This window comes from Squalius cephalus (assembly GCF_949319135.1).
Source record: "Squalius cephalus genome assembly, chromosome: 22".
NCBI classification, from domain to species: domain Eukaryota; kingdom Metazoa; phylum Chordata; class Actinopteri; order Cypriniformes; family Leuciscidae; genus Squalius; species Squalius cephalus.
The window spans coordinates 33,314,425-33,324,424 of record NC_137143.1 but is presented as its reverse complement, the minus strand read 5'-3'; the positions used below and the strand labels follow the sequence as shown (position 1 = coordinate 33,324,424).

Here is a 10,000-nt window from a genome sequence, read left to right as displayed (position 1 = left end):
AAACTGCTGTGAGCTCCTCACTAAACTTTGGGGCCAGTGTGTGAACCATTGATTGCTGGAGGAGTTAACTGCTTTGTTTCGTATGGTAAATGGCATTCTGTATATCTTTCTATTATTCAAACTGTCACTACAACATAGCCTAATCTTAGTGATACTGGAATTACTTTACCAACTAGAGGCAACATGCCATTTCAGAGTCACAGAATTACACCTTGGAGAAGCATTTATGTGCAAGTTTAGGCAGTCAAGAAACTTCAGCTCTGATCACATACAGGTCTGTAGGCATGCAAGGTAATAAGTCTACAAAAGTGAAATGGGGTGCACGATCCCCTGAGGTTCTTCTCTGGAAAGAGAATGAGAGAGAGAGAGAAAGAGAAAGAGAGATACTGTACATTTTTCACGAATCACAATATCAATGAGCTAAACATTAGCCTAAATCAAAAATGGCTGCTGTTATCCAGTTGGCCTCAAAGATTGTGATAAAGCCATAATAGCAACGGAGCTCATAAAAATCATCAGACAACAAGATATATGGACTGAAAAAAGTGTGGAGGAAATAAAAGTGTGAAAGAGGGAGAAACATAAGATCCAGAATTCAGACTTTTGTTATTACTTTAATTACTCTAGAATGTATCTGATTGAAATGTGTTACATGTGGCAGGTAGATACTGAGAGTGTGTATATTAGGGATGCAGGTGTTTTTGTGTTTTTTTTTTACCTGTTCTATTTGAAATGTTTCATGCAAAATGTGTTTTCTTGTAAATAAATTAGTAATGTATGTATAGGCCTTTCGCACCTTTCACCCATGTATTCTTTTGTAATATCTCTTTAAATAACAAAAGCAAATCATTGATGACATCATCATTCAGGAAGTGACATAATTGTTGGTTTGTAAACAACACGGCAAAGGCAAACATATTTAAGTGTTAGCAATAGATTTAATGAGTCGTCTCACTCTAAAACATTACTTCCTATTCCATACTGAAATAAGTATTATATATTTCAAAAGACGGCAAATAAATTACTGTCATGTAAGCAAACTCTCAATCCCTCACTATACTTTACTATAGCTTTTTATTTCCATCCTGTTGTTTCATTCTGTAAATTTTCTTGTCATTGTTCAAATAATCAACAGTTAATAACATTTAACTGCCCATGCTTTATTGAAGAATATTCCCTAAAAGTCTAGTATAAAAAAGTATAACAGGTAACAGGGATAATCCCTTTGTGTTGTACTTGCACTTATTGTGAAGCTAATTTGCACTATTGTTTCCCTATATTTCACATGAATTTGAGCTTCTCCACTGACGTTTTTTTTTTTCTTCTATTTATTCCCTCAGTGGTGCTCTTCTAAAATGATATTACAATTCTTGTCAAGTATGCTACTACTCCCACTGAAAAATGACAACAGCTATCTTAGCTTGTGAAGTAATGTGTGATGTTAAAGAAATACATGAATGGCCACAGCAAAGACGTGTCACAACAAAATAAATCACAAATGGAAACATTTTTGTGCTTAAATGACTCTTACTTTGCTAAAAACAAAGTTGTTAGTTGTCCTTTTGTTAATTGCATTAAATCATTCAATCTCTATGGAAGAGCTGTTTGGTGTTTAGCCTACAGTGAGGAGCAGCGATACATTTCATTGAATGTCTGGCCTGAAGGCAACAAGACCACCAGAGCAGCTTTTATTGCACTAGTACAGGCGAGTATAATAGACCTGAGCTGGTCTGATTTGGTCTTGCATTTAGGAGAACTTATATGGCTTTCTATATCTCTGTTCCTCTATTTGCTCATTTCTAAGTAGGTTTATAGCGAGGGCCCCAGTAGTTCCCTACGCTTCACCAAACAATGTCTTTAAACTCCACCGTAAATCGGTGCCAGAGAAACTGCAACAGCAAAATCCTGTTGAATTTATCGTCTCAAAGGCTTGTAAACCAATATTGAAATAGGTCTTAATGCACAAACAGCTCTGAGCTTTTAAAGGTGTTTCAGGGCACTTTGTCATTTTTCTCATTTTTGAGAATTTTCTTTTTTACTTGGTCATTCTGAAGTAGGGCTAGGTATCGAGTTCGATACTTTTTAGGCACCGACTGAATTGCCTGGATACTATTGAGTATCGAAACATGTCTTGTCGTTCGGGAACAAATTTGGACACCTAAGGGGTTCATTTCGTCAACGTCAGTGAGACAGTAAGCATGCAGCTTGATTGGCTGTGGTGGAAAAACACTAGTTTACGCTGTTGCCCAAAGAGTCAAGATATTGGTATTGAAATTTTTTAAACGATACCCAGCCCTATTCTGAAGTAGTATGTGCAATGTAAATATATTAACCTGACAAAACAGAGTTAATCGCTTCCATCTTGCATCATAAACGCAAAATTGTACCATAATCTCACGAATATTCATATGTAAAGTGCACATATTTGTATGCATTTGGATGGATACTGAAATATAGAATAGGTCTATAAAAGATGATGGAATTCTTGATATGTATAGGTTGATTTTTCTTGTATTTATAATGAATTAGATTGTTTAACGCATCATGTTTTTTAATGCATTTATATTAACATTGACCTAAGTTCTGTTTTGTGTTACTATACTACATATATAAATGAGATCACAATGAAAATTGAAACATTTTGTTCCTGCTGAGGCAAAACTTTGAGACGCAGAGCGTTCAGTTTGTGCGTGTGTGTGTGTGTGTGTGTGTGTGTGTTTTGTCTGATTTTAAACCATTCCAAAGCTTTGTGAAAATCAGTTCTTATCCCCCTTGAGGATTTTCAAAGGTAAGCTCCCTTTTTTTTAACCCGATTTTTTGAAGCACATTTAGATTTACAATGACAAATGCTCGAAGATTAGCTCTCCGTAACCCAGCTCTTATGAAAATTTACAGTTCTGCATTAATATTAATGGATTATTCTCACCTGCTCGGTTTCATAAATAAGCAGAGTTTTTGTCAGGCCCTGTGTAGATCACCTGGATGGTGCTTACCTCACCCTGAGCCTCTGTAGCCTCACACATCCGTTTTGTGAATTAATTGGAGAAATTGCAAATCAGGTAGCTGGCCAAATAATTCATTGTCAGATCCAATCAATACACAGGGTAAATCAACTCATTTAATTTATAAATGATCTTAAATAGATCAAGCGACCAATTAAACAATTAGCATACATTTAGCGATTAATTAATAAGAGCATTAATCATGTCATTACAGTTGAGATTTTTGAAGGCAGCAAGTTTTTGAAAGTGCCAGGCGTGCTGGCGCGGAGGCAATACGTTATGTGCGGAGAGTGCAGCCAGTGACACAGAGAGATTTACTGTGCTAAAAGCAATGCAATTAGGAGAGAGGTTGAGAGGCTGGAGAGGGTATGCGTGCAGTGTTAAAAGGAAGAGAGATTTGACAGGCGTGGACAGACTCTTTTCTGCTGATGAAAAAATATACAAAATGGGCCCTTGTTAAAGTACACTCAGGATAATTTGCAAAGCAAAGTGGCCTTTACAAAAATGCTTTTAAAAAGTTTCTAGGTTACCTTTGAAGTCAAACATCAGCATAGATTAACAAAATGCATATCAAAGCTTTATCACCAAGAGTTTAGAGGCTGAAATATTGTTTGATGAATCTGATCGAACTCAGATTATGTATATTATTGCTGTCAAATTAATCATGATTTATCGCATCTAACATACACATATGTGTGTGTGTGTGTGTGTGTGTGTGTGTGTGTGTGTGTGTGTGTGTGTGTATGTATATATATATATATACACACAGTCATAGGCGGAAATCGCGGGGGGGTCGGGGGGGTCAGGACCCCCCCTTTCTGAGGGTTGTCCCCTCCTAAAAATATAATTAAAATATGTGTATTGTAAATAATATAATGATATATACTTAAAATAATTGTTTAAGTAGTAAAACAATAAAAATGCAAACGGGGCAAATACAAATAAACGTTTTAAAATGTTGAGTCCCCCCTCCCTTGCCTCAGTGCTTCGGTCCACTGCCCGCTCCCCTTTTACCTCATCACAAACAACTCCAATAAACTCCAGTAAGTCAAGGCTATTTTATTTACTTTAAACCTCGGATGAAGTGATTATTTTCTCTTTAATACAGAATATGCTGCGTCTGTGTCATTAATAAATCATTGACATAAAATGTTATGATAACCAATCACTTACTTTTGTCACCGATGTAGTCCGCCTCGCTATGTTGGCGATTATAACCTTGTTTTATACAGTCTGTGCGTTAAACGTTACCTAGATTGTTTAAAACCGTTCCCTCACACACACACACCCAAAGAGTGTACGCATACACCTTGTGTAGTCTTGTAGATTACAAGTGCGGGTGCGCATTTAGATTTTCACGCTTTCACTGTGTGATTTAGTCAGTTTATATCATTTAATATAGTTAATCTAATATAATATCACACAAAGAGTGCAGTTTTTCTCCAGATATTAACATGATAATAAATTTGATTTAATAAATTGATAATTGAAAAGTTTACTTTTAGACACCATATTGCCTGTTTTAACTCTATTTCGCCAACGAAAATAGTTGAAAACTAAGCCAAAGCACTGTAATTGCGTCTCTGAGAAACACTGAGGTATTTCCTTACTGAATTATGAATCAGCTTTTTGAACGAATCAGTTGAATCGCAATGACTCACTCATTAACAATGAATTGCTGCCACCTACTGGCGGTTTTAATTTCACATTTAAAGTATCTTTTCATGTTTTAAATAATTGTACATATCAATATTCAACGTTTTATGTTTTAAACAAAACATTATTTATGTCTGTGTAAAATCTAAATGCCATTTCAAATGCAACTTTTGTGTTTCCTCTCCATTGCAAAGATTTTGTTGATATTATTTAATTTGATTGGTAACAGCCCTATTGTGACTTATTATTATAATTTAATTTAATGTATGAAATTGACACAAAAGATGATGCATGCATATATTTAGGTTTAAAAATACATTTATAAAGGTAAAAATGCCAATGAAGGTAAAAAATCTATTGAAACTTATTGGAAAAATTATTTCTGTCACTGCTGTGAACTGAACCGCCACACAGAATATGAAGAATATCAAAAACTTTAGGAGTCGGCAGTCCTAAACATGCCAAGTTACCAGCACAATAACACACTCAGCAAAATATTGTCTAATTATCGTTATCGATAAAATCCCTGAATTAATCATCAACCATCATTTTTTTTTTGTCAATTTTGCACACCAATGAAGAATATTTTGGTCAATTTAGTCAGCTTTTTCAATGAACCAGAGAGAAACTTTGAGAAGAAGGATAATGGAACGGTCTAGCTACACTAATAATAGCAGTAAGGCTTTCCCCTGTGTAGACACATATCCATAGAAAGTACAATTTTGCCTATATTATTGGTGTCCCCTTCAAAAAATTGCTCGTGAGGAATGTTATGTTTATTGTCCCCCCCAACATTTAGATGAAATTTACGCCCCTGCACACAGTATATACCACTGCATGAAAAGGCACGTAAACAGCATGATTCTGACAGTTTCCGTGTATTGTGCTCTGGCGTGTCTGGTTTCTTGACACGGCCAGAAACGGATCACTTTGTGTGCGGCCATTTCTCAGTCCGTTCATCAACGCGATAAACCTCCGGACACGGACGGAATTGTTCTCTCACTCACCAGTAAATCCCCGTACCTTCTTGTGCACAAGATGTGAAATCACAAATTCCAGAGCACAAGCAGTTAAATCTCTGTAAACGGCCACTCGTGTCTAAATAAACCTCCATAAATTACCGTAGGCTACACTGAACATATTTTAAATGCTACTGGCCTTCAACATAAAAATGCTTCATATTAGCCTAATCAAAAGTAGTTGTCATTTGTCAACAAAACAACACAGCAAGGCATCAACAAAACTATATTTTCTTTTTCAGAGGAATGCAACATTTAACAGGACTGCAAATATTTTCAACAAACGCAGCAGGACTGCAACATTCAACTTAACATTTACATTGAGAAAAAGGTTTTAAATATTTTGCAAAAAACATGACACTTTAAGCAAAACGGAATAAACAAAGTGAATAAAAATGAAACCAAAAGACTGTACACTAATTAAAACCAAAAACAATAATGAATATACTTGCAAAGGACACTTCAAAGACAGGACAGTGATTATAGCGCTCCATCTCAATTAGACACATATTCTACAACTCTAAGTAGAGTTGGGGCATGACATATTTTTTCAATTAATACTGCCCTTCAGAAGCTACAGAAGATACCTGCATGTCTCCCAGAAGACAAAATAAGTACAATTTACCAAGATCATTGTTTTCAAAAAAGTTGCCACACCTTGGCTCTTAATGCATCATGTTTACTTCTTGAGTATCAGTGAATGTTTTCACCCTTAGTTTGTAACAGGTGCAAGTGACCTGATCGATTCTCATGAATAGATGTATAATACAATCGGAACAAAAAGTACAACTCCCAAAATGCATCTACACTGAGCAACAGTTATGTTTCGTAATGCAATTGGCTGCTTTTCATGCCTTCAGTCAAAGACTTTGCTTCAGTCAGCTGAGCAAGTGCAAAAAAACGTGTGACGAACTACACTTCTAAGATTGTTCACAAGGTGAAACAGGTGTGATGCAGCAATACGCAATTACCAGACCATCTCACGCTGCTGATGATTCCTTGCAGCCAAATTAACTGTAAATACTACATTTGGATTACCATAAGCAAGGTTGGAAAATAACAGGGGCAAAAATGCCACCAAAAAATGTATAAAAAACACATGCACTGTGATATGAATGCCTGTGCGGCCGTGCGCATTTTATTAGTGGCAATTCGGAGGCGGAAATTGCTTGAATGGTGGGTTCATTATTAGCCTTAATGAAAAACAACAAAACATTACAATGACAAACTCGCTTAAATAGGCGCTTTTACATTTCGCTTTGAAACCAAATCTTCCGCCATCATCTTGTCAGTCAGGAGTGAGGCGAAGTGAAGTGAAATCTGACTCCTGCTGCTGATCTGTGCTGCGACTTTCGTTCGGCTCATGCTGAATTGAGCAGAAGCGTTTCGTTTTTAACTGTAGTGTCTCTTCTCTAAATTATTTTTATTACTCAACCCTCTACAATGCGAGTAAATCACTCGCATATGTAAGTAAATTTCACTCTGGGTGACTAAATAATGTCTATCATTAGCCATTGGCTAATCAATTCTTAGATTTTACTCGCCAGTGTGTGTTAGATGCCAAGTATAAGTTTAGCATAGATATATTTTCACTCGCTGAACACTGACTGAGCGCTTGAGAGTTTCGCTCTCCGTCGAGCGATCTGTTCTAGTATTTCAAATTCAGCTCAGTGTACCTGTATTTGACGTACCGTAAACTCTAGTGTGAAGGCGCACGACTCGCCGTCGCGTTTCTCTCACACACACAAAGAGAGAGAGAGCGAGAGCAAGAGTCTTACATACCACGCAAAATCGACACGCTACATGTTAAACGATATTCTTGTTTGTATTTTCCTGTCAAAATAACGGAGTTCTTCTGGAATTATTCAGCTTTTAAGAACAAGCAGAAGTTATGCCAGTTACTCTGGTAGTGGGCGGAATTAATGCGCAATGGCAATCTCATTGGCTGGCACTCACCCCTGTTTTAATTTCAGCAAATCAGTTCGAGCGAACTCTGACAACGTGATTAACATTCTTCATGAACCCAGCAGCTCATGTGTTGTATATTGTCATTATACACTGTTCTTTTAAACTTTCTATTCATCAAAGAATTTTGAAAAAAAATTGTACACAACTGTTTTCAACATTGATAATAATAATGAATGTTTCTTGAGCATCAAATCATCATATTAGAATGATTTCTGAAGGATCATGTGACACTGAAGACTGGAGTAATGATGCTGAAAATTCAGCTTTGATCACAGGAATAAATTACAGTTTAAAATATATTAAAATAGAAAACAGTCGTTTTAAATTGTCATAATATTTCACAATATTACTGTTTTTTTTTTTTTGTTTTTTTTTTTATCAAATAAATGCAGCCTTGGTGAGCAGAAGATATTTCTTTTAAAAACATTAAAAAATCTTACTGACCCCAAACTTTTGAACGGTAGTGTATATATATAACATAGTATATCAGTCTGGCAAGTAACCAAAAAAATGTACTAGCCAATGGCGATTCTATTGCCAAGGTGTGCGTAGAGGGTTGTTACTAGAAAAAATCGAAACGATGGTGTGGGCGGTCGACACAGTGGGCAAGTGAACACCGGCTCAACACCGGTAACACAGACTATTGCAGCAAGCCTAATATATAGTTAAGCAATATCACACGAGTAGACTCCTGTTTCTCAGATTATTGGCATGATTGCAAATGTGATACTGATCTTGTACAAAAGTTCAATAAACAAGTTGATATTAAGTGACATTTCAGCCACAATACTGTCAATTTTTGCTCTATTTTGTGAAAATAGTTTTAAACAAAGCCACAACAGAACACATGATTCTTGATTGAATCTGCATTTTGAACGATTGAATGAATGACTGACACATTAAGACTTGCCGGTTTTATTTTCAAGATAACATTTATTTTCATATTTACACTTTACATAGACTGTTTCTATTTAAAATATCAAACTTTTAAATATATTTTTTTTACATATTTCTAAATTAAAAAAAGTATATTTAAAACATTCATACAACATTATTTACCCATTAGCATTAAACAGTCTATGTAAATGTGTCTAAATACCACTTCAAATGGAACTTCTCTGCCACTTCTGCAGTGCAAAGATGGATTTTTTGATGCTGATTTCATTTGATTGGTAACAATCTGATTGTGTTCTAACTATTATTGTTCTAACTGAAAATCATTGTTTAAATTAACATTTAAAAACAAATTTTCTATTTTAATTTAAGAAATTGACAAAAGATGATGCATATATTTAATAAGATTAGAAAAAAATTGCTCTAACAATGGTAAATTAATTTAAACTTCCTTCCCTCGCACTTTGTAACACATCTTTCCCTCGTGGGTCAAAATGACCCGAAACCCTAAAATTATACTTAATTTCTTTTTTTGTCCAGAAAGCTTATTTTATTTCATTTTGATAAGATTTTTTGTTAGTTTTTATTGTATTTACCTTTAAATTACTAGATTTGATCAATAAATAATAAATAAATAGTAATTTAAGCACATTCCTCACATTATTTCAACTTAAATTCAAAATAACTCACAATTTCATGCATAACCCTTTTAATTCAGCTCAAAATATCATTGGCTTCCTGCCGAACTCTTGTGGGAAAAAAAAATATATATAACATGCTATTTCATGACTCTATAGAAGGCATTATAGAGCTGGTAAGTCCCGCCCCTTCCGCTAACCCCACTGGACCTCTAGGTTGAAAAATCGTGAATGTGAGAAGATAATTATTTTCTGGTCCCGTTTGAATTTTGCCATGAATGTGAACATATGTTGTCTGTGAATTTTTAATATAATTTTTTGTGTGAAGAATGCTACAATTTAGCGGGTAGAAGTTTGATACGGTTAGACTTTGTGTAAAAGCACTTTGTGGACTACAACTCTTCGCTGCTTTAGACGCGTTTGATATACGTCACCACCACTAGCACACGGATCCCGCTATACATGGCTGTGACATTTGGGTACAAAACACACAGGCATCTCGATATGTCTCCATAGATTATCGCAGCATTAGCACCGTGATTTGACAAGTGGAGGGAAATGTGTTATGGGGTGACGTCACACATAGGCGACATGTAGTCTTTCTCGTTATGTCTTTTCCACAACTGCTAGCCAAAGAATCATACAATATACTGTCAAACTCGTAACATGAAAAATTATATAAAAAATTCACAGACAACATATGTTCACATTCATGGCACAATTCAAACGGGACCAGAAAATAATTATTTTCTCACATTCACTTGCATTGACGATTTTTTAACCTAGAGGTCCACTTGGGGTTTTACGGATGGGCGGGACTTAC

General features: G+C 35.5%; 1 protein-coding gene across 3 annotated transcripts in view; it reads right to left on the bottom strand.

Moving 5' to 3' along the window:
- Positions 1-10,000, bottom strand: part of filip1l (filamin A interacting protein 1-like) — a 133,996-nt gene that overhangs the window by 54,408 nt on the left and 69,588 nt on the right. The window lies entirely within an intron of this gene.